The sequence below is a fragment of the Leucopleurus acutus genome (genome assembly GCF_964270905.1).
Source record: "Leucopleurus acutus genome assembly, chromosome: 3".
Taxonomy (NCBI): domain Eukaryota; kingdom Metazoa; phylum Chordata; class Mammalia; order Artiodactyla; family Delphinidae; genus Leucopleurus; species Leucopleurus acutus.
In genome coordinates, this window is record NC_139145.1 from 134886838 (window position 1) to 134909416 (window position 22579).

General features: G+C 39.2%; 1 protein-coding gene across 2 annotated transcripts in view; it reads left to right on the forward strand.

Moving 5' to 3' along the window:
• ARL15 (ARF like GTPase 15) overlaps positions 1 to 22579 on the forward strand; it is a 417783-nt gene that overhangs the window by 170863 nt on the left and 224341 nt on the right. The window lies entirely within an intron of this gene.

Consider the following 22579-nt stretch of genomic DNA (forward strand, 5'->3'; position numbering starts at 1 on the left):
AAAAGGTTGCACTCCAAATTTTCTTAAAATATTGAAGTCCTGATATCTTTTAAGTTATTTGATTTAGCTAAATATTGTCAAGACCATTTCTAAGGCATAAATTAATTCTAAAATTCTCTTTCATCTAAGTCTTAGTCGGTGCAATGTTCTGTTTATTTCCTCATCCTACTTTCTAAAAAAAAGTGTTCTCTTAAAAGGATGCTAGTCTGTTTTATTCAAAATCCTTGAAATCTACCACATGCAACTATCATATACAACTTTAACTTCAGGTTAAATTACTTTGGGAAAATTCTCCAAAGACTGTTATGAAATTAAAACCTTACATACTCCTTCATTCATCATCTGGGACAAAATATCTCTGTGAAAGAGGACAAGGGAGCAAAGAAATAATGAGTACAAAAGAAGGAAATCTAGTAAGTAAGAGCATAGAAACTATTGAGATGAAGCTTTTGTTCTCATATCTTTATATCTCAATATCTTGATGACTATCCTAGTCTCATCTTGATTCGTTAATCAGAGGAGCTAAATTCTTAACCTTGATTTGACAGTATGCCTATTAACATTTTTATTTGTACTGTTGGTTTTTAAGTTTTGTCTCTCTCTTTTTTTTTTTTTTTTTTACGGCTTTTCTCTCAAATAGGCTAGGCTGGGGTACCATTTTAAAGGGAAGTCAACTGAGAACTGGGAATGATGTGTGGCTTGCCAGATGATGCAGTATAAAGCCCTGTAGCAGAACAGCGTAAGACCCAAGGCAGAAAGGAAGGACTCTCAAAGGATTGCGTCCCTCTTGTGTACCGTCGCTCCCTGGGAAACTTGTCCAGGGAGTTCAGTGGGGCAGGTCACAAGAACACAAGGGAGGCAAGAGGAGGACACAAGGGAGCAAGTACAGGACAGCCATGTGCATCCCTTGGCCCATGGGCTGACTATATGAAACCTGCTTTGGGACTGGAAAATGCCTGACATGGCTAACCTAGAATATATCACTTTGCTGGTTCCTGGCACCATCCTTGCTTTTAATGTGCAATGGACGCTATTGCGCTGTTCGAACGTTGTTACAGCTTGCTGACCTAGGGGAGCCTGAAGCAAAAGAAGTTATCTACTGCAGTTCTAAATCAAGTTTTAAAACAACAAAACAGTTTAATAATCTGTAGCTGGAAGGGAAATGTTTGGAGCCGTGTAACTGGCAGGCAGGAGTGTAGCGACTGAAGAAGAGATGATTCTTGGGCCTGTTTTGGACACAAACTGAACTAAACTAAAAGAAGCCCAGGCAGACTCTTCTGTCTGGCTTCCCAGTTAAGTCAGAGGGGACAGTCCTGGCAGTACTATGGATTTGTATGCTGGGATAGATATAAACAGCAAAACTCTCAGTCCTGTGACTATAAAAAGAAATATTTTTTATGATGTATTCGTTGTTTAAGAGCAGGCTCTGAGTTTTGTTTAACGTTTATTCCTATGCAGCTCAAAAACCAGAATTCTATCTGCTTGGGTGCTTAAGCTCTTTCAGATGTTTTTATTGTGTAACATTTTTCTCCCGCTTCTTCTTTTAATGTATGTGTTTTTTTCTACAATCTGTTAAAAGATCAGTTTGTGTGAATCTTAACACTGTGATGCTATTTCGTGGTTTAATTTGAATGTGAGTTGTTGCACCTGGAAGCATATGATTAATGGCACAGACTTGTTTGTCGCAGAAACAGATGATATTTTACATTTAGTCAAGATTCATTGAAAAATTGACTTGCTTACATTGCACTGGACGTAAAGTCACATTTCAATGCACTTTTGACTTCTGCTTGGAATTTGAATTAATCTTAAATGTGTAGGTGTGCATCTCTGGTGATGTAACTGGTTATTGAAGGTGTTTGAAGGATGGTTTGAAAAATTGCATATTAAATATATGTTGCTCTTTAGTTGATGAGCTAAAGGGTTTTTTTTTTTGGCTGGGAAAATTGTTCTAAATCAGTCAGTGAGTCTGGGAATCAGTGTAAAAAAGAGGGAGTGTATGGTTATAGAGTTTAGAAATTCATTCCTCTTGACTGCCTGCGTATATTTATATACTTTTACAGTGTACCTATGTAATAGAGTGATGCTCCTGGTCTCCCCTACCTGCTGGCATGTTGGAGAGTCCAACGCACATGAGGCATGGCAGTGTCTTACAGATGATCTGCCATCGCTCTGGCTTATGGGTGCATTTGCTGCAGTAGCCCCAGCCATCCTTCTCAAGAGCAGTGTCAGAAAAGTTGTGTATGCAGTTTCCTTCAGAAATGTGTCTCACAAGTCATTTGAGGCTTCTTACGGCATTCTGCCTTCCAGTTTTCATCTTATAAAATAACATGAAACCGTACATGTTAAATCAGGGGTTACTTAGTCAAACTTGTTACACCAGATAGGAATTTGCTCTTTTCAAATCCCTGAGGTATGGCTGTACCGTCTCAAATTGAGTGCTTCCATCCTGAGAAAGTCAGTCTCAGAAAGTATATTAATATGTCACACTTGAAGAGTTTTAATTATTACAATTAATTATAATTTACTAAAATCTAACTTTCTGCTTCTTTGCGAAAATGGACCCAGTTAGCTTTGTGGAACCATACTCAACAAATAATATATCCTCCCTAGACAGTAAGTCAGGAGCATGAAACTTGCTGTCATATACTCTGAAGGATCATTTTCCAAGCTAAGTCTCTTTCATGTCTTTAACTATTTCCCACATTCTGTGGTCTCCAGGTCCATCACCATCCTAGTTGCCTGCTTTTGGACAAGTGTTAAATTGTGAGTAGTCCTTGTAAAACATGCATCCAGAAGCATGATGCTCTAGATATGGTCTGATCTGTGACACTCTCACCTGTCTCCTTCAGGCACTGTATTTCTGTCAAAGCCAGCAGTACCTGCCACAGCACCCCACTGGTTCATACTGGGTTCACTGTCAAGATACCCAGCTGTTTTAAGTCAAGTCTCTTCTGTTTTTAATGATTTTTTTTTATAATTCCAAGTTCCAGACATTACTTATATCTCTATTAAATTTCACTGTGTAAGCACTGGCTCATAGTTCCAGCTTGTCAAGGGCTTTTTGACTTTTTTTTTTATTCTGTCATCAAAAATATTAGCAATTTCTTTCAGCTTTGTGCCATCTGTAAATCTTGAAATGATACCTTCAAAGTTTTTATTCAGTTAAAGCTTACAGACATGTATCAAATTGTCTACTCTGTACCAGTCCCATGCTCCCTGCTAGGGATAACAAGATGACTAGTAATCATTCCTTCAGGGAGTTCACAGGCTATAGGGAATAATAGACATGTAATTATATAACTATAATGCAGTGTGATAATTGCTATAATAGAGTTATGTGTAAAATGCTGTGAGAACCAAGGTTGGTTGCAAATCATAGAAGACCCAACCCTTTCCATGCTGGCACAGATCCATGAATTTTAGGGTACGGCTGTTCATTCAGTTACCAGGCTGCCTAATTACTGTCATCTGGTTTACTCTTCTCTTTATTGCCCAAGGATACAACAAGAGACTTGTTAAATATTTTGCTGAAATGAGGTATTCCCAAAATCTACCAACCTGGCAAGCCAGTCCAAAAGGAACTGAGAATTATTTTGAAAGACTTATTCTTAGTGACCCCATGATGGTTTATGATGATCCCATTTTAAAAAACTCAAGTGATATTGACCTATCCCCAGTCTTCTGGTAACTTTCCCATTCTCCATGGTTATATAGCAATGCTTAGAGTAGTTTTGCGATGGTATCTGAGTTTTTCTGCTATCTTGGTGTGTAATCTCTCTGGATCTGGAGACTTGAATTAACTTAAAGATGCTTAATGCATGCTTTCCTACCTTCAAATTTACCTTTCTCTTAACTCTTTCCGGAACATCATTCTTTTTTTTTTTTTTTTTGCGGTACGCGGGCCTCTCACTGTCGCGGCCCCTCCCGTTGTGGAGCACAGGCTCCGGACGCACAGGCTCAGCGGCCATGGCCCACGGGCCCAGCCGCTCCGCGGCACGTGGGATCCTCCTGGACCGGGGCACGAACCCGTGTCCCCTGCATCGGCAGGCGGACTCCCAACCACTGCGCCACCAGGGAAGCCCGAACATCATTCTTTTTATGCCCTCTGTTTTTGTTTATTTTGCTTCTTTGTTCTTCTTAACAGTTTTGCAAGGATAAATTCATTTTAGCCTTTAATCTTCTTTCCCCTTCTTATAGTTTCATCCTTCCTTTATCTACCTTCTTCTTTAAGATGACTGGTCATGGACTGGTTTTTCTCCTCCTCCTCTTCCTCCAATTATTATATTGAAATGCTGAAGTTTAGCATAATTGACCATTTTTGGTATTATGGTCTCTAGGATAACATCAACCATTTCTTCTTTGATGGTCACAATTAAATGTAGAGACTTGAATTCATTGTTTTCTCATACTTCTTCGCTGTGACATTGTCAACTGAATAATGTAGAAATTTCTCAGATCTGAAGACTTTATAGCAGCCATGTGTTTAATGGCGCCTGGTTCTGATAGTGTGACTGATAATAGGAACATACTTGCTACCAAGACTGGGCAAGTATTTGGAGATGAACTGTATTTTAGTTTGCATTTTTTTGGATAACTCAGATTAATATTTTTGATGTTTGTAGGTGCCTTTAAATTTTCTCTATTTATCATTTTGCCATTAAAATATGGCTATTTTTATATATTCCAGGTGAATTTGGGGTTGAAAGATTCCCTTGAGATTTTGATTGGTAATGCATTAAACTCGTTAGTAAATTTGGAAAATTGAAATATTTATTATATTTAGTCTTTCCTTCTAGAAACACGATATGATGCTTCGTTTATACAAACGTGTTTTGTGTGTGTGATTCATACACATTTTGGAATTTTTTCCCCAAATAAGCATATTTTATTGTTATTGCATTAATTTTTAAATTTTTTTAAAAAATTATTTATTTTATTTATTTATTTTTGGCTGCATTGGGTCTTCGTTGATGCGCGCGGGCTTCCTCTAGTTGCGGCAAGCAGGGACTTACTCTTGGTTGTGGCGCACGGGCTTAGTTGCTCCGTGGCATGTGGGATCTTCCCGGATCAGGGCTCGAGCCTGTGTCCCCTGCATTGGCAGGCAGATGCTTAACCACTGTGCCACCAGGGAAGTCCCAAAGATATTTTAAAACATTTAAATTTTGTTTCTAATCACCTCCTGGAGTCATATTATTAGTTCTAAGCTTTCCAGTTAATTCTCTAGGACTTGTAGGTATGCAGTAATCATCTGCCAATAAAGACTATTTTGTCTCTTTTCTAGTGGTTGTGATGTCTTTTACATCAGCTTTCTGCCCTATTTTATTGGCTACAACTTTAAGAGCAATGCTACATAAGTCTGGTGATAGTGGAACCACATTAATTTTTATATCCTCTGCACCTAGTATAGTACTTGGCACATAAAGGTACTCAGAAAAGGTTTGCTGGAGTACATTTCCTTACATTTAGCTGTCAAAGATCTTTAATTATAGTTAGCAAACTAAAAAACTGTGTGTATAAATAACAATAGTACAACATAGAAAGCTACCTACACATGACATTAAGAACTACAGATAATAGGGGAGTTCCCTGGTGGCCTAGTGGTTAGGATTCTGGGATTTCACTGCTGTGGCCCAGGTTCAGTCCCTGGTCGGGGAACTGAGATCCCGCAAGCCGCACTGCGTGGCCCACAAACAAACAAACACTACAGATAATAAACTACTCTGGCTCTTCAGTGAGAAAAAGAAGATTATGTACAAATGCAGTAAAAGGAATGATTGTGGCACAGGTGGCATATAACACAGGACTTGTGGATGGATTATACTTGGAGATATGAAGATAGGGAGAAAGGAGATTCCCAGAAGAGGGACAGGTCATTAGCAGAGATGGTCACATTTGGGAAGTATGATGGGTTTAAGGCAAAAAATGTGAGCAGGGCATTTTGGCTGCTGTACAATTCCCATAAACGGTGTGGAAGGATCCAAGGCTAGGAAGGTTAATGGGGTCAAACCACCAGGATCCTTGAATGGCAAGATAAACTGCTTTTCGCCAGTGCTTCTCAAGGTATTTCACATCACCAGAGACGTGGAAAATGATAATACTTCTATGGTATATTGGGATAAACAGAAACTGTGTACTGATAGAGGTGATGACAAGAAATGGGGGATTATGCCCCAAGTCTCACTAGACACCCCAATGGCTATAATGTTTCAGCACATCTGTCGTCCCTCTGAGGGACACCCATGTTAGGAAGGAGGTAGGATTTTATCAAGGCATATTTTCTCTTTCATTTCAATTTAAAGATGTTTTGAGCTTTATGCCAAGCAAGACACCTCCCTACCACACACATAGACTCTTTGTTACATGTACCACGTATGTTTCCAGTTCCCTGTTCAAGTATCAAGAGTCCCATTTATTTACTTTTCTGTCAAAACTATGGCTTTTGATTGTAAGAAGAGATGACAATCTACCCCTGTCCCAGGTTCCTTAATTTCCTACCCAGATTGTGGTTTACCAAAGATCAATTCTTAATTTCTTGGTGTGTGTATCATTACACTTGTTTTATCCGACTTGCTTTTGATTTTGTGATCCTTTTGAAGAATAATTATATCTCAGTACTAATGCAGCTGAATTTTGACATGAAATTCTCTCAGGATTACCTGTGGTTCCCCCAAGAAGTAAACATACCACCTCTGACAGTTCTTTCAGGAAACTAGTATATGGCTCTGAAATAATAATTAATCAAATTGTTAGACGTCCAGTCTGAAAGAGCTACTGTAGAATGTAAACACAATTGCCTTAACAGATGATTTTTCTTTAGAAAGGACTTCCCTTGATTAAAGAAACAAGTTTAAAATACACAGTACCGTAATTTGATTTGTCTTTTTCCCCTTTAATTGCTGTTGATCTCGTCTTCTCTTTTTTCTTTTCTTAATTTCGTAATTTCTTGATTTAGTCTCTTTTGTAACTATTTCTCTTTGCTACTGTCCACGTGCCTGTCTCTGGTGGATTCTATCTCCCCTCCGTCTCCCACATAATGATTTACTGCTTCTAATATGCTTTGAGCAGGGAGCCAAGAAACTAAGTGTGATCACATTTTTTTTCTAGGCAAGATTTTTGTGTGGACCTGAGGGACCTTTTAGAGTGTTAAGCATGTGAGCTTTAAGATGTTAATTTGAGGACATTTCTGTTGGCTGCCCCATGGCTCCTAGTTTTTAGTTGTGTTCTGGATGGTTGAGGCATCTGTAAATGTTTAAATATACTGTACAAGCAGTCATATGTCTTGAGACTGCAAGGAGGGGCTTTGCTTTGTTTTTAGTGCAGTGATAATGACACTGGAAATAAAATTATTTTATTTACAACTCACTGAAAAGAAATTTAACTTTCCAATTTTTATTACTACTTTACGAATCAGAAGAGTAAATATGCTCTTATGGGAAATACACATCTTGCTAAGACGTAGGTTAAAGCCTAAATAACATAGTGTCATAAAGATATTATCAACTCAGTGACCTGTTGGATTATGAGCTCATGAGTCAGGCAGGGGCCGTGTCCAGCTAGTTCACCACTGTATTCCCATTGTCCCGTGTTGATTCTGGTGCACGGAAGTCACTCAGTAAATATTTGATAGTTGATTGAGTGAATGAGCAGTATAAATCAGACGACTATTTTTAATTCAGCAGACATGAATTGAGTGAAGATTATATGCCTGTTCCAGTGCTAGATCACTGAAATATCCGGAAGAACTGGTCTCAAAACGTTAAGTACAGAGAGGTATCAGCACAGAGCAGTCATAAAAAATTGAACACGTTAAATACACAAGCATTGTTACAAGTGTCCTAACATCAAAGGGATATACAGGTTGCTCTAGGATCACAAAGGATGGAGAAAGCAATTTTGTTAAAATGAAATTAAAGAAGCCCTCACAATGAGATGATGTTTGGGTTTAGACTTGAAATATGCATTGGGTTTTTCTAGGTATGCCATAGGTGGAGCAGAGGAAAAACAGCCGGAGGAAAAATGCCTGGTGGCGTTTCAAAGCGTCCAAGAGCTTGGCAATTACACTGGGATGGGGATGGGGGGTAAATGTGGGTGATTGATGATTGATTATTAGGAATAAGGGTAAGGCGTTAAGAATGACTCTTCAGATTCTTAGTTTGGCTGGCTGCCAGTCCCCAAACAGGGAATCCAGGAGACTGGTTTGGAAAAGAATGCATGGTAAGAATGGGTTCATTGGGAGACAAGTTGAGTTTAAAATACCTGGGAAACATCTAGAAGGGAATATATGATAGACTGTAAGAAATAAGGGTATTGGTGCTTAGGAGAAAATTAGATGAGAGCAGTTGAACTGATGGTTTTCAGGGTATTAGAGGTAGCTGAAACTATGTGACTGAAGATGTTCTGAAGAAGGATGTGGAAAGTGAGAAGAAAGAATTCTGGGGAGTTTCATTTCCTTGTCTGGGTAGTATGGTGCAGCACAGCACATGGCAAGCTATAAGCTTTCAGAGCAGTTGCTGGTATTGGTGTTATTTTTAAATCTTGCCTGTGAAAGAAACATTTTGAGAATGTAGTAGATGCTGTTTACTAAAGCAATAATGACTTGCAAGTAAGACCTAAGGTAAGTTTTTCCCCTTTAGTTCATTAGTCCACATTTTGGAATTTTCTGCCTGGCTACAAATTCATTTTTAACTTCACATGAGTTACCTATTACTGTGTAGCAGTTTACTATAACTTAGAGACTTTAAAAAAAACACACTTTTTCCTCAATAAGTTAAACTTAAGATTATCATATGACCCAGCAATTCCACTCCTAGGTATATGCTCAAAGGAACTGAAAACAGGTGTTCAAACAAAAACTTGTACATCAGTATTCATAGCAGCTCTGTTCACAGTAGCTAGAAGTTAGGAACCACCAAAATATCCAACAGCAGATGAATGGATAAACGGAATGTGGTGTATCAATATAATGGAATATTAGCCATGAAAGGATCCTCTTCTAAGCTAGAGTTTTTGTTTGCAGATTTCAATTCCTGGGGGATGTGGTTAGTCTGTGGGCGTTGGTTCCTGGCCAGAGGATGTCCTCAGTTCCTTGTCACATGGGCCTCTCCAACATGGCGGTTTGTTTCACTGAAGTGTCCAAACCAAGAAGGCTAATCTGCTATTAAGACAGAAACTATAATCTTTTGTATCCTAATCATGGAGGTGACATCCTATCATCTCTGCCACATTCTGTAACCTAGAAGTGAAGCACTAGGCCAGCCCATACTCCAAGAGCGGAGATTACACAAAGGTGACGATACCAGAAGGTGGGGATCTTGCAGGCCATCTTGGAGCCTGCCTGCCACAAACGTTAAGGGGTTACCCTTAATGTTTCTGTGAGGCTTTGGCTGTTTATGTAGGGACAACCGTATGCTGTTCCTGATAGAACCCTCTTCACGTAAATCCAAACATCATGTATTGAGTATCTATGACTTCATTATGGCAAGTATAAAGAAAGAGAAAATGTGGTGTCTGGCTTTATGGCAATGTAAAACATGGGTCGTTTCTCTTAATGCTTCCTATTGTCGTACAGAAATAGTTGCTTAGACATTCATTATTTACAAGGATGTATGACCTTAGATTGATTTGTGTGCTAAGAGACTGTGTTCGTGCATGTGTATGTGTGCCTATTTGATGAAATGACCTGATTCTTGAGGTTTATAGCAAGACCATTATTTTTCTAATTCAGGGAGAGAGAAATCTTGAAGGATACAAACCAGAGAATCAAGGTGGAAGGGGTACTATGTTTTTCTTTCCTAAGTTTAAAAAAAAAATGGCTTAGCCATTTTCTTATAGGAGACATTATTCAGAATAGCAACAAGTCTATGATAAATGTGTTGAAAACATTTTTTTTTTAAGGACCTTGATCCTGTGTCAGATCGGCATACTATTATGCATGTCTACCCTTTAATTGTTTTCACTTATCTCGAATAAGAAGGGCATGAAAGGAGTGATGTGTCCTCATTAGTCAGCTATGAATATAAGTCCCAAGCTAATGTCAGAGCTTTAAGAAAATTCAGCATGGTGGGACTGTACTGGATACCTAAGAAATATTTCTTTTCATGTAGTCTGTTCTCTGTCCTCAGGCAAATATAGTCTTTAACTATCCCCATCTAAATAAAACAGTAGTAGGCTTAGGATCGTTTAAATTGCACTGTCTCTTTTCTTTCGAGTGTGTTCTTCATGGGAAACTATTTAGAAGTGAAATGCTTGACCTCAGGCAATGTTTCAAACTCTTTTGTCTTCTCTTTGGCTAGTGCACTAATTCCTAATCTTTTTATGCTGTGACACTATTTTGTGTAACCCTCTGTTCCCATACACGCTTACATTTTAAAAGTTAATTAAAATTAATTTCATTTTGAGAGCTCCACTTGCCTCTCGAGATAATTGGAGACATCCCACAGCATGAAAGGCAGAAGGTTGGCAATTACTGATTTAGTAATATAGTTACATGTGAAGAAATCTGTTTAATAGTATATATGACGTGGTAGGCTAGTCTTGTTTTAATATATAGTAATTGTTACTATATTTTAAACTGTATTAAAATATGAGACTGCTTATATTCACATCTATGGGCAAATAACCTACATATTCATTCTTTCATCCACTTATTAATTGACTTAATCAACAAATCTTGAGCACCTGCCTGGTGTCAGAGTCTGCCCAGACCCCTGGAGGCACAGTGGTGAACCTGCCTAGCGAGGAAGAGCTTGGGGATTTTTAGCAAAGTTGATTTGTAGAGCTATGTACATAGTACCTTGTGAAAATGGTGTCTTTTCGTAAAAGCAATGGAAAAACTGTGAGAAAGTGGGTTATAAACAGTTGTAAGAATGCCTGAGGAAAAGAGCCCATTTTGTGCTGAGATTTGTTTGCCTTTTTCCTATTCATAATCCAACTACATTTTATTTAAAAGGAGTCCTGTTCAGAGTAAAAGACAGAGAGAGCACTTGCCTACCAATGGCAGCCCCTCCCTTAACTCCTACATACTTCCTGAGCTCTCACAAGTGTAGCTGCATGAGCCACTGGAAGTATCACTGGAGTGCAGCGATATGTGATCATCTATGCCTTTATAGCAAAAGGGAGGGACATGTACAGGGTAGTAATAGCTTTCTGTGTGTGTGTGGGTGTGTGTGCGCGTGCGTGTGTGTGTGCGAGTGTGTGTGTATTCCATACATCAGCCTTGTAGACAACATCAACTCTCACACACGAGCTCACTTTGTATTAGTGATTAATTTGGGGGTTTTCATATAAAATATATGAAAGTGTCACCTTAATGTTAAGTTGATTAATCACACTGTTGTGCTGAAAATCTAACTGAAGGAATGTGCACTTTCATCTGAACAGGAGAAACCTCTTGTTTTGGTGTTGGGGAGAAGAAATCTGGACAGCCATAGGGGAGGAAGAAATTGAGGAATATAAAGTACTAGGGGCTGCAGGAGGGGTCGGATATAGAATAAAGTTACTAGAAAAGAGGAAAGTATCCACCCCCAATAAAAACTTGGTTTATTTTTATAAAATTGGGTATATTGGAAATTGCAGAGGAATCCATTATCCTTCTTTGGCTGTTTCTTTCAGCACTTTTACTACCAGATCTTAGAACTCAGGTTACTTCCGTAGTCCAATAAGTTATAGGCTTAAGTGGTGGCCAAATAATAATAGTAACAATAATAAGAATATAATAGTTAACACTTCGTGAACATTTGGAACATTCCAAGCACTATGTCAAATAAGTTATCTCATTTAATCTCTAGAATCCCATGAGGTACCTAAGTATTATTTTCTCCCTTTCGTTGAAAGGGAAACCCAGGCTTAGAACAATTAAGCTGATTATCCAAGGTCACTATGATGACATGTGGCAGAACTGGATTTCGAACCCAGTGACTTCAGAGTCCATGCTGTTTGTCGTTCTACTGTCGTATTCTCTGTCAGAGCTGGCCTGCCTGTCAGGACTGACCCCAACACCAGTGCATTGCCTTGTTTTCAAGGAAAATTGTGTACCAAAAATCTGAAAAAATCGGAACCTTCTGAAAGTTTTGGAACATATCTGATCCCTAAGATGACAGCTGTCCATATTTATTTATGATTTGTAAAGCACATTGATTTGTCCAATTACATAATTCAAATTATAATGTACAGATCTTCCTCGATTTACGATAGGGTTATGTCCCAATATACCCATTGTAAATTGAAAATAATTTTGTCAAAAATGTGTTTAATACACCTACCAAACAGCACGGCTAAGCCTAGCTTATCTTAAATGTGCTTAGAACACATACGTTAGCCTGCAGTTGGGCAAAATCCTCCAACAGAAAGCCTATTTTATAATAAAGAATGGAACATCTCATGTAACTTATTGAATACTGTACTGAAAGTGAAAAGCAGAATGCTTATCTGGGTACAGAATGGTTGTAAGTGTATCAGGTGTTTACCCTCGTGATCACGTGGCTGACTGTTAGCCAAGGCTCATTACTGCCGCCCAGCATCAAGAAGAAAGTATCATAGGGCATGTCACCAGCCCAGGAACAGATGAAAATTAAAAATTAAGGTATGGACAAAGTGAGAGAGAGGCATGGACATATATACACTACCAAACGTAAGGTAGATAGCTAGTGGGAAGCAGCCGCATAGCACAGGGAGATCAGCTCGGTGCTTTGTGACAGCCTGGAGGGGTGGGATAGGGAGGGTGGGGGGAGGGAGACGCAAGAGGGAAGAGATATGGGAACATATGTATATGTATAACTGATTCACTTTGTTATAAAGCAGAAACTAACACACCATTGTAAAGCAATTATACTCCAACAAAGATGGAAAAAAAAAATTAAGGTATGATTTCTACTGAATGTATATCACTGTCACAACATTGTAAAGTTGAAAAAGTGTAAGCTTAACCATAGTAAGTTGAGGACCATCCGCATGTTAGCTTTTGTACATTATTAAACACTGCCCAGAAAGTCTAGACTGTTCCCTTGCCATTCACTATTTTATGCTTAAGCCTAAACATGGACCTTGGCTATATTTCTGGAATCAATAGGGTGACAACTAATAGAACCAACGGAATAGTCCACAAAGGAAAACTTCATCGTCCCTTTGGTAAGCATTTCCATTAAGAATGACAGGGAGTGTCAGGAAAGGGTAGATGTGGGTGGGATCAAATAAGTATTGTAGACCAGGCAGAATTCTCTTAAGGTTTTATTACCTACATGAGTAGGTTATATAGTATTTATTACATGAGTAGGTTATATAGTAATAACTTGTTTGGGGTCAAATTAATCACAGAGAAGTTACCTTTAGAGTGAGAAACTGATATCTATCTTTGCGTGCCAAGGCTTATAATCTGTTACTCTAATTATTCTTTATTGTTATATAGGATGAGCCATTAGACAGTTTTAAGCTTTTTTCTGTGGGCTGTGAATTTGTGTTAATCTGGAACCTCATGTTATCTCTGTCAATTTTGTCATATAGTTGGTAAGTTAAAGTCTGCAATAAAAAGAAATATTGCTAAGGGAGAAATGGCAAGCTGTGCTAGAATGCAATAGCATTTCCACAGTATTAAAAGATCTTATTTCACCCTGAGTATGTAACAAACATCTTCCGCTTCAGCCAGAAAATTCCTATTTGGTTTTCCCCAGTTGGTTGCTTTGGTCAATGGCAATTTCAACAAAATCTTTCCCATACTAGCTTTTCTACTCCAGCCACCAGAGTTTCCAGAATGCTACAAATGTGCTTTACTTTTTGTGTTATGCCAATAGCTCAGGAATTTGCTGTTTTCTATTTGGAGCCATGCAAATCGTGATCACCCTGGGGGTTGTGGATCTTCTAGGGAGTCAGCCCTTGGCTTTTACAGGAGCACAGAAGGGAATATTTTCCCAGAGCTCTTCTCACAGTGTTTTCTTTCCATGCTTTCAGTTTCTCATGGCTGCTGGTTCTGTTGGGCACCAGGACAGGGCAAGGGATCACAAATAGGATAGGATCAAAAAGGATCACATTGAGCATAGGGTAATGCTCTTACTTTTCAGTACGGGGCTTGGCACACGCTGCATCATGGATGCACATTTCCAAACACCGAAACAGAACTCTGAGAAAGGCTAAGCAATAAGTAGAGTGAAGTTTTGTTGTGTATGTGTTTTTTAAAAAGTTTTTAGTATCAGACGTTGGCTGAGAAATTTCTTGCAGAACTGGGTATGTGCCATAAGCATAAAAATTACGTGCTACTAACTGTAAACCAACAAACTACCACCATCAACCAAAAAGATAAATTATTTCTGTACCATGGAGTGATTTTTTAGGTAAATTCTACATTCTGCATTTGAGAAATCTGAATAAATGTTTTATAAAAGGTTACTCAGTTCATTGAAAACATACTGATTGAGTGCCCAGTATGTGTAAGACTTCATGTCGGATTCATTCAAAGTATGGAGTTAACGAGACACATAAATGCACAAAACTCCCATACGGCTCTTTCAGTCTAACTAGGAAGATGAAATATGCATTCAGCTAACAATGAATGCTGCAGGGTGGGAAGGGTTATGAACAGAAACAAGAGCAGTTACCTAAAACTTTCGGAGAAGTTATTTCCAGGTGGAAGATCACATAAGGCTTGGTGGAATAGGTGATGTTTGATCTGGCCCTTGAAGGGCATCTAGCAATTTAAATGAACAAGAGCTGAGGGGAGAACTGACATGGTTAGAAACTCCAGGCAGAGGGGATAACACAACCAAGGTGAAGGTGAAAAGCCTGAATCTGGTCCAGGAGAGCAAAAGTTGCATTTGTGGAGTGTACAGGAGTGTAATGGAGAAGTGAGGTAGGAATGGCCAGTTGGAGCTTCATCGTGGAGAACTGTAAAAGCTAAATCAAGGAGTTGGGGAATTGCAAGTTATAGGCATTAAATATTTTTGAGCGGAATGATGATATAATCTGAGCTAGTTTTCTGGACCAGTATTAGTAATTTCATTGGATCACTGCCAGGACAGAAGTGAGGAGACCAGTTAGAATGTTGTTCTGATGATCCAGACAGAAAGTCGTGAGAGTGTGAACCAGAGTGAGAACATAGGAGCAGGGCAGCTATCGGAGAGCAGGCATAATAGTCCTCAAGTACAGTTGTTAGGACTTGACTTTGAAGGTAATGATGTAAAACTGTGTTTAGAGTAATACAGACAGGCATGCAGGATGCTTGTTGAGGATAAGGAGAAAAGAGGGCAGTTGGTGTATCAGCTTGTATAGCGTTTAGAACTTTGTTTTGCCAAAGATAAGCTGAGGACAGCCGGCCTCAGAATCTCCTGGGCTGCTCACTTTATGAGAATCTTTCTAAGCGTGGAAGCATGTGACCACTGGGTTAGAATTCCAACACGATGAGACCAAGGGGATTAGTATGACTCCTATATGGACCTCTTAATTTTGAGATTATGCTCCCAGCTCCGGCTGGCCTATCTTTGGACAGGAGACAGTCAGGGGAGAGTAAAGATAATTCAGTGTAACATCTTTATTTCTGTTGGAAAACAGCTTTGAATTTATGCCAAATTTTAGTAGGTCTTAAAGAGACCATTAAGTTTCTTTTGCATATTAAAGGTAATTAGTATCTACAATTCTTAAAACTTCTGTGGGATCTCAGGTCCTTTATTCTCTTAAATTATTGAGACCTCAGAGGGTTTTTGTTTATGTAGCTTATATGTATGTGTTGATATTGATATATATCAATATTTGCCATGTTAGGAATTAAAGCTGATAAATTTTTTTAAAATTCTTCAATTCCTTTAAAAGTAACAATAAACCCATTACACATCAATATTAAAAAAAATGTTTTAATGTAAATTAACAGTTTCCAAAACAAACAAAAATATTTGAGAACAGTGGCAAATCTCCTTAACGTCTGGCTTAGTAGAAGAGGACCGGATTCTCATAGCAGCTTCTACATTTAGTCTGTTGCTATGTGTTATTTGGGTTGGAGTGAAAAAATTCTAGCCTCACACAGATAAATTCAAAAAGGAAGATGTATCTTAATAGCCTGTTCGGATGATTGCTGATCGTCTTCTTTCATACAACACTGGAATTCTTTAACAAGTGGTAGTTTTTAAAGGTCATTTGCGATGTGGAATCTGAAAACCACATCCCTGCACTTTTTGTATTCAGTTACGTAACATCCAATGATCAGTCTTGTGCTTCGAGTGTGTTTTTTTTTAATCTATGCATAGTTTTGTACCATAATGCATTGGTCATTTGGGAAATATTGATTCATTAAGTTAGGTAGATCTTCCAAATGTTGAAACATTTTATAATACATATCTATTAATATCATCACCAATCTCATCATTGAGAAGCTGTCAAGATCTCAGTGATGCAAACATTTTCCCCAAATTCTAGTTTGGGCTTGAAAACAAATTTTACCACTGACAACAAATACTTTCAGTTGTTTTCCTTGAAGTTACAGGCTTATGTAATCATTTTTGAGAAAATGTCTATCAAATACTCAAGACTGAATATAATCATAGTTTGTCAGTTGAAATTTCAAGTAAAAATGGGATTCCAGCAAAATAAAAACGACTAGTTTAGCTCACAACTCAGTTGCACCAATGCTTAACCTCCAAACAACCATGTGCTTTGGTGTGTAGCAAAAATGCTTTTTGCCTGCTTCTCATTTAGCTTTTTTAAAAAAACATGTTTACGAGTTAATTTGATAAAACTTTTTACTGCTTTATTAAGTTCATTCTTAGGTGAAACTTGCTCCCCGCCCTGGCAAATACATGGCGGTCAAGGATACAGTGACCACTAGTTTGAAGCCAGCACTTCTGATCATGTTAGGTTACCCGCAAATTTATTCACCTTTGTTTTGCACCATTAGCAACAATGTCAGTGCGGTGAAAATAGCAAATAATGTCTTATTCTAATTATAAAAACAGTGTTGATTCCTGGGTCTCCAGAAAGAGTCTTGAAGAACACTCTTTGAGAATGGCTACTTCTTCTGCCCGAAAGTATATGGATAATTACATAAACCAAGTCTTGGATATTTATTTACACATAATAACGATTGTATTTTTTGTGTGTGTGTGTTTTCTGCTCATGAGCCAACAGCTAGTCACATGGCCTAAATTGACATTTATATGCTATTTTGGGGGGTAGCTGAGGGAGGCTTTGTTGGTGTCCCCCATAACCCCATTTCCATGAGCACCAGACTGACTTTCAACAACTTAAACCTCTTGGAATTCTTTGTCTGGGAGTGTTCTCTGGCTGCCGAGTGCCTTGGGCAAAACCAAGTAAATTTAAATAAAATTAAAAATTCACTTCTTCAGTTGCACTGACCACATTTCAAGCGCTCAATTGCCACGTGTGGCTGGCTAGTGGCTACCATGTTGGAAAGCATAGATGTAGAATTTTTTTGTTTTTTTCCATCACAAAAGGTCAGTAGGACATCGCTGGTCTAGAGATCAGATTTTCCATTGGGAAAACCTGGAGCAACTATTTTATTGTTGTAGCTGACTCCTGCATATTCCTGGTTTGTTTGTTTGTTTTTTAGCTCATTGGGTCCACCTTTCAAAGAGCAACTCTTTTAATGAACTTATTCATAGCATATTAATTTACCATGAGGGAACTAAGCATCTTTTTGGCTGCAAATAACAAAATAGTCTTCTACAATTGGCTTGAATAATTGGCATGTACTGTGCTCACAGAATGAGTTCTTATAATACAGAACTGGGGATAAGTTCTGCTGCTCAGCACTGTTCTCAAGGACCCAGGTTCTTTCTGTCTTTCTATTCTGATGTCCTCAATATGTTGGTATGTCTCCTTTAAGGTTGCTAGGAGGCTAACACTGTTCAAAGCATCACCTGATCACCTAATGAAATCTAAACAGTAGAAGAAAGAGACGTCTCTCTTTGGGCATCTATCTTTTTAACGAGGGGCAAAATCTTTTCCAAAAGCTCACAGCAGACTTTTGTCGAGTCCTGTTTCGCCAGAACTGAATGAGATGTCCATGCTGCAAGAGACAGAGGCTGGGAATACCAGTACCTGGCATTTTTAACCTCTATAATGGTAGACTGGCTCTGCTGGTAAAGAATGTAAGCCTTATGAAGACTGAAAGTTTGGTCTTGTTTTGTTTACTTCTGTGTCCCAGCACCTAAGACGATGCCTGGTGCTCAGTAGATATCCATTAGAGGAATGAATTAATGAATTAACAAGTACGTGGTGTGCCATAGAAATGAACCTGCCCAATGAGGACATTATGCTCCTGTCTTCTATCACTGCTCTTGTTGTGGTACCTTGAACCAGGCTATGCTAATTGATTGGCTCTCAGAATGAACCCTTAGATTCCCAAGACTTCCTTACAACCCTCAGTAAGGAGACATTGGACAGCACCTTCCACCCAAGCTCTCTACTGTTTAGACCACCCCTTTGATTTTTAATCTAAATGAACAAAGTATAGATCAGGTTTGAGTTTGGTATTTATCCTTTTTATATAACAATTGTAATTTCAGGGACACAGAGCACACAATTGCCAGTCATTAGAATAAGAGCAGGCTCAGACTACTGTTAGATGTGCTGTCCTGTGTGTGTTACCCTGTGTGGATTTGGTTTGTAGGTTAGGAATGCTGGGATGTGGGCAATCAAACAGGTGTTCCGAATTTCCCCAGTTAGGCTCACTTCTCAAAGCACCTGGCAGCTGGGTGGATGACACATCCATTTCTCATTTGAAGTTGGTGAGTGAACTTAAGGCCCACTCAGCTGGACTGAACAGCTGTATCCCCCCACCACCACCCTGTTCCTGGTTTCCTCGGCCCTGATCTGGGTTGAGGCTGCTACTCACTAACGCTGTTGTGTGGGAGGCTGAACTGAAACTTACAATTCCAAGCTCACTGCTTGTGATGAAAGTCAGAAATGCTAAGATTGGGCAGATGACTGTGTAGCAGGAGATTAAAGAAAAGGGTCTTTGCGATATTAATGACATTCATATATGATGTCATGTACAGAGCATTTTAAAAAGTTATGGTATTTGGGTTTGTTTCATCCACCAACACAGTCCTGGGACTGTCATTTCATCTCACTAGGTTCCTTATGGGCTCCTAAATGTGACAGGTGAAAATAGTTTCTTGTTGAAAGATGACTTCACAAGTTGGATTTCCAGTATGTCCCACATATTTCCAGTGAACAAGTTCCATTAAATCATGCATCTAGTATTCTTCTCCTATACTTCACTCCCTGGATACCCTCCAAGGCTATGGCCATGTTTTTTTCCTCTCATACATTTGCAGACCTCATTGTAATCAGCATTACTTTACAGGCTTTGAGGGTTTGAGCTGAGAAGAATAATGGCTTTCTAAATACTTCTTGTTGGTCCTAGCTCAGTGACTTGTATAGAATAGACAGTAATACTATTCATTGAATTAATTGGTTGGGAAATGTTCTTGGATAGGTTCCCACTCTAAGCATTAATATATATAAGCACTTAGGTACCTTTTTTTCTAACAGGTTCCCTTTTTCCCCCTCTTGGCTTATGTGGTAGTAGAGTTCTTTATTTAGCTTTGTCACCTTTCTGGTCAATGATCCTTGTATTTCAATCACAGTAGACCTAAATATATTCCTAGTTGCTTAGCCTTGGACACATTATGTAATTGTTTTGTGTCTTGATTTCCTTATTGATAAAATGAGAGTGATAAAAGTACCTACCTCATAAGACTGTCATGGGCCAGTGACTTAATACATGTAAACACTTAGCACAACCAACATTTATTTCAGAACTGGAGTTGGTCAACCTCAACTGCTGGTTGGCTATGGCTACAGAAGTTTGGCGAAATCAATGAAAGCATTCTGTGAGCACTAATGAGGTCTATAGAATTTATGATGAAGCATGTTGCATCTATTCTTATTATATGAAAATTGTGTGCTACACGTCCTTTATGTAGGTCAAATGTATAAAAAGCTTGTGTGTGGATACATGTGCGCACAGCATTTTTGTTATTTTAAACATTTACCACCAGGTAACACTGTCCCTACTTTTGTTCTTCAAGCTTATGGATGTTTCTCTCCCATATGGATAATGTCTGGATGTAGCCTGTAGCAGATGTTGTTGGTACCCTACCCAGATCTCCTTTACTGGGCCAGTGCATCCATCTCCCAGCTGCTGCGGGTATTGGCTGCTAATGACTCACACCTGTACCCTTCTCCAGAGGCCTGCCCTTGGCTGACAGTAATTGCCTCAACCAAGTATGTTGGGGAGATTATGAGATCATGCCCCAGCCCCCTCTCCTGTTCCCCAGGGGTGGCTCAGAGCCAATGACTGCTCAGGGGTGTAACAGCCCAGCCCCCTTGCCTTTTGGATGGGGCAAATTCCGTGGTTCAGTCCACATTCTAGAACTGCTCATTGGATCAGACTGAGGCTAGATTTCTGAAACCATATCTTCGTGTAGCTCCTTCCCCCATTCTGGCTTGCTTCTTTCACTCTTGTTTCTCCTGACAGCACCCTGTCTATACTCAGGTGTTTAAGAAATGCCGTCTCAGGCTCTGCATGTAGGGTACCTGACCTAAGATGTTGCTAATTTCAGTGCCCCTATTGTTTTCTTAGTTCCACCATCACTTATGCAACTAATTCCCTATATTAAATAATCTCTGGCTTAAATTTCCTCTCTTTGTTTTGTTTTCTTGGTTGGACCCTGCCTGATAGGCATTAACCCCGCTCATATCCCCTGTCTTTACATATTTTCGGTTGCTCAACATCAAATGCCCTTGTTCTTATTATATCCCTGGTTATTTCTCATAGTATTTTGATGAATACCCCAGATTTTAGCATCTCAAAATAAGTTTCAAAGCCTGAGTCAGTTACACCTTCCTCTTAGGATTGTTGTAAGAATTGTATGAGCTATTTTTTTTTTTTGAAAATACTTAGCTCTGTGCCTGGAATGTAGAAGTTCTTAATAAATGGTAGTTGTTTGGTTTATATTACTCTTGTAAGAGACTTGCCCAGTCTGGATAAGATGTCTCATCCCTTGTTCCCAGAGAACCCTAATAAGTTCCTTTATCACAGTGCTTTATTACTCTTTATTATAATCTTTGTTTTTTATTCTATTTCTCCCAGAAAAAAACATGAGCTTCTCAGTGTCATCTAGTGGTATATTGACTCTCCAGGGGAAGAAAAGACCTGACAGATAGCTTTTGCTGATTTTTCTTGGTGAAAAATACTCCTACCCTGTCCATTTTCAAGCTACCAAAATGATGTCACTGAACAGTGTTGGGAAGAGACACACAATTGGCACACCAACTCCAGTCCCTACTCTGAATCCCTAACACTCAGCACAGTATATCCACCACAGGAGCTAGATGTTCAAGAGATGCCTAAAATATAGTTATTGAGTGGCCAGAACTTGATTATATGCCCTAAATTGGTGAAATTCCTTGATATCTAATTTTTGTTATGTAACCAATAACTTGTATTGGTTATATAAGTCCCCCCCCCCCCGCAATACACACATATGCACAAAAATTGCCTGTGCTATTCATGAATCAGAGAAAAGGAAGTATTCATCATGATGTGATGGGAAATACCCATGCCCTCCCTGGGCAAGTTGCCTACTAACTCAGACACAGATCTCAAGTTTGTGATTTGCTATACACATGAATGGAGCTTAGTCACTTCACCTCTCTTGGCCCCAGTTTCCTCAGAGTTGGAAGCCTAATTAGTGTATAATTTCATTTCCTCCTTCCCTCATTTTCCTCATTCCTGTATCAAACTTTGAGTTGTACATTATGCTAGATATTGGAAATATGACAAGGAATAAGACTTGGCCCTGGCTGAAGAGCATCTCAATATCTTTTTCTATGAACATCCCATCAGACTGAGGCCATGAGTGTGCTCATTGCCAAATGGTGTTATGCAGATGTACCAAAGGCCAAGATTGCACATCATTACAGACTTTAGCACTTTGACACATAAAGGTATTGTGCTAATAGTTTTAACTTTCTGGATAAATTAAACAAGGCTGGCCTGATCAGTGTAAGCAGTTCTCAGAAAATGTCAACAAGATAATGTTAATGGTATGGAGAGAACCCTTGGTGAACAGCTTGGTTATTCTGCTCCCTGAGTTAGGCTCAAACTCAGTCTGTAGAGAGGGTAGTTTTTTCAGGACTGTTAAGCAAAATCTGAAAACATTCTTTTGTGTTTAAGTCTAAGAAGTACTTATCCTGATTCTTTCTTCCATATTTTGATAAGAAAGGCATGAAGAATGACTCTTAAACTTTAGTGTTCTCCTTCAAGGCCATATCTACCCATTGGCTCTAATGCCTTTGTTCTCATCATCTGTGATCTCCGCACTTAATTTTTTTGTTGTTGTTTTGTTTTGTTTTTGCGGTAGGCGGGCCTCTCACTGTTGTGGCCTCTCTCATTGCGGAGCACAGGCTCCGGACGCGCAGGCTCAGCGGCCATGGCTCACGGGCCCAGCCGCTCCGCGGCCTGTGGGATCTTCCCGGACCGGGGCACGAACCCGTGTCCCCTGCATCGGCAGGCGGACTCTCAACCACTGTGCCACCAGGGAAGCCCTGCACTTAATTTTTAAAGCCGCAT